Source organism: Cynoglossus semilaevis, chromosome W, assembly GCF_000523025.1.
Source record: "Cynoglossus semilaevis isolate Cse_v1.0 chromosome W, Cse_v1.0, whole genome shotgun sequence".
Lineage (NCBI taxonomy): Eukaryota > Metazoa > Chordata > Actinopteri > Pleuronectiformes > Cynoglossidae > Cynoglossus > Cynoglossus semilaevis.
This window is the reverse complement of record NC_024327.1, coordinates 15,649,920-15,653,788: the sequence shown is the minus strand read 5'-3', so window position 1 is coordinate 15,653,788 and position 3,869 is coordinate 15,649,920.

The following is a 3,869-nucleotide window of genomic DNA, read 5'->3' as shown; positions in this document are numbered from 1 at the left end:
ACCACAGCTGCAGCACCGCTCGAGCTCTGCAGTTCGGTGGCATCCACCCCAACCACGCTATTGTTGAGTCGTCCCGAGAGGTATGAGATTTGGGGACTTGTGGTCGTATTCTTTTGCAATGTTCGTTATTCCTTGAACAACAACCTATCACCTACTCATCTGACCGCTCTAAGATAGCGTTTTTAATCACCCTCTTAACGGGGAGAGCCGCACAGTGGGTAGGTGCATTGTGGGAGAAGGACTCTCCGGTTTGTGACTCGTTTGCCTTATTTTCCGCCGAGTTGAGGACAGTGTTCGATCATCCCGTTAAAGGGAAAGATGCGGCCAAAAGATTATTGGCCTTAAGGCAGGGGAGTAGTTCTGTGGCTGATTACTAGGGGTGGGCGGATCGATCCAAATATCGATATTATCGATACTAAGCAAGTACTTGGATCGGATCGATACTATTGTCCTGGGATCGATACTTCGCTCCTCCACCAATTTCCTCAAAGCGCCGCTTCTCTGCGCAAATAGCGCACCCCCCTCTCTCTCTCGCCCAGCGCCCCCTGCTACTCTCTGAGTCTCTGCCTGACTGAGTGGCTCAGGCACACTTTTAGCCCCTCCCCCTACCTGGCCACTGGCCTGCTGCATCCTGCCTGCCAGGCAGAGAGGGCGGCGGGAGAGTGAGAGCAGTCGGAACCTAAAGCAATGGCAGAGCCAAACAAGAAGCGGGGCGCGGTGTGGACTTTTTTTACAACAACAGAAAAGGACAGTGCCAAGTGTGATTTGTGTAATAAAGTGGTCCGCTACTGTGGTAACACCACGAATTTACACAAACATATGAAAAAAAGCTCACCCTACAGAGAGCAACGAGCTGCAAGCAAAGAAGTTGAGGGAGGAGGAGGAGATCCCCAAGCCAGAACACCCCCGCGGACACAGAGACAATGTACTCTGGCAGAGGCTTTTCAGCCAAAAAATCAACAATACCCAGGTTAGGGTTATAAACAAACAAACTTCGCAAAAGTTTTGGTTGTCTGCTTCGCACCAGCTTTTTACGGGTAATTTTAGTACGCAGCAATAATTAAACAATTTCTCGATGTAACAGAATTGGCATCAAACAATTTTTTCCTAATTAGTCAATTAAATTGAAGAATAGCTGCAGCCCTAGTTTTATTGGAACCCAAAAATATAGCTACCCATATAAAGATAGGCTCTATACCTCAAACCTGAAATATGAATATTACTGACTATAATAACTCTTTAGTGTTAACTGTTGAAGGAAAAGTAGCATTCCTATTTAGGCTATTTTCAGATTACAGTTACAGACTTAATCATTTTGTCATTTCACCTAGATAATTCACAAAGAGCCAAGGACATCACAAAGAGTATTGCCATGATGATCGTGAAGGACCTACAACCCCTCTCTGTGGTTGAACAGGAGGGTTTCAAGAATTTAATAAAGACACTTGATCCCCGCTACAGGATGCCAAGTAGGAAATTTTTCATGGGAGAAAAAATACCTTCATTGTATGAAGAGTGTTGTTCTAAAGTTAAAAGGTGTCTGGATGCTGCTCACAGCGTTGTACTGACCACTGACATGACTAAGCATCCACTTATTTATAAAGCAAAGACAGTGGCTCGTTACAATTACGGGCTACCACAGAGTTCTACTGCTGCAAAAAAAATTTTAGTGATAGTGGTTTGTGTTGTCATGGGGGTGGATTGGGGTGTAAGAAAATATTGATACACTGAAATATCTTAATGTATTATTTCACAATAGTGTATTGATATTCTACATCACTGTATCTTTTTTTTATAATTAATAGTTAACATGAAAATATTCTTGGTGTTGGTTCATTTCATTTTTGCTTTTATTCCTTTTGTAGTGATTACAAATGTAGCGCCGATGCTCTTATTTACACTTAAACATCAAGAACATATTTACTATTTACATATTATTACTGTAAACAAAAATAGGCCAGGATTCAATGCAAATGCTTTATCATGTTTTTAGGATTAAGATTAAGATTTCCTTTATTGGACCCACAGTGGAGAAATTGACAGTGTTGACAGCAGCAAAGTACAATATGCGGTATAAAGAGTGAAGTCTAGCATAGTGCTTTACAAATAAGATACGGAAGCAAACCATGTTGCCTTCAGTATTTAGTGTCGGAGAACCGCAGCCTTCTTTACAACGCCCACAATAGGGCTAAAGCGCCACCTGCTGTAAAACGAATGAAATGATTAGTTCACGACTCGTTCATTTTACTGTTCGAGAGTCAAAGATTCAAATCAATAAAGAGTCGGTCTTCCCATCACTACTGTGAACTTTAGAACTCTGGCGGTGGAGAGCGTATTCGCACAGGGGCTGAGCGAGGAGATGAAGGACGAGTTGGCGGTCCGAGATGAGACCTCCTCTCGCGATGAGTTAATCTCTTTGGCGATAAGGGTGGATAATCGGATCAGGGAGAGTCGTTGTGAGAGGAGAAAAGATCCCGGCAGTCCTCTTGACTCGTTCCTTCCGTTGCCCCCCATCCGCAGTTCTGACACCGCTATCTGTGGCAGTGCCACCTATGCAGGTGGACCGGGTTAGATTCTCTGCTTCGGGGTGTTGTTCCAGAGCAGGGGTGGGGGTTTGTTTTTACTGTGGACAGGGGTCATTTTATCATGGGCAGTCCGCAGCGGCCAAAAGATCGGGCTCACCAGTAGAACGGGCCGTAGTGGTGAGCCATTCCTCTTTTGACAATCCTACTTCTATGGGGGACAGGAGTGTTTTCCTGTTCCAGTGTTTGTGGATTTGGGGGCGGATGGTAATTTTCTAGACTCTGCTTTCCTCTAACAGGTTGGGTTGCTGACAGAGATGTTAGCCTCGCCACAGAATGTTTATGCGCTCGATGGGAGAAAGCTAATAGCGATAACCCACCATACGGTGCCAGCAGGTCTGCAGTTATCAGGTAACCATTGGGAACAGATTTAATTTATGATAGTCATCTCCTCATGCTCCTGTGGTATTGGGCAGGCCGTGGCTAGTTATGCAAAATCCGAATATTGAGTGGTGCGGTGCTCGGTTGGAGCGCTGACTGTCATTCTCTCTGCCTGCAATGTGCCATTTTGTCTTCATCAATCTCTTTCTCCCCTACGGTAATTGCTGACTTATCCAATGTTCTGTCATGCTACCATGATTTAAATGGTTTTTAGTAAGGACTGCTATATAGCTCTTCCCAGGTGCTCTTTTTTCCGTCAAGCCTGTATAATTTGTCCTGTACTGAGAAAAAGGCCATGGAGAGTAATGTGAGGGATTCATTGGTGGCGGGACTAATTCGGCCGTCTTCGTCTTCTTTAGGGGCAGGGTCCTTCTTCATGGCTAAGAAGGACAAGTCTTTTCATCCTTGTATAGACTTTTGGCAGTTAAACGAAATCATGGTGAAGAGCAAATACCCATTGCCCCTCATTAATTCGGCGTTCGAACCATTGTGTGAGGCAGCGTTTTTTTTTCCAAGTTAGACTTGCGCAACGCTTACCATCTGGTTCGCATCCGGGAGGGGGATGAATGGAAGACTGCTTTTAACACCCCTTTAGGTCATTTCAAATATTTAGTTATGCCATTTGGATTAACAAATGCCCCAGCTGTCTTCTAGGCATTGGTGAATCACGTGTTACGGGACATGTTAAGTCGTTTTGTTTTTGTCTATTTAGATGACATCTTAATCTACTCACGGAATTTGGAGGATCATAAGCGCCATATTAGGAGGGTATTACAGCGTCTGCTAGAAAACAGGCTTGTCGTTATGGCAGAGAAATGCAAATTTCACGTGGAATCTGTCAGTTTTTTGGGGTTTATTGTGGAGCAATGGGCCAATGTGCCGTTTGTGCCAACGGTTTTTGGGTTT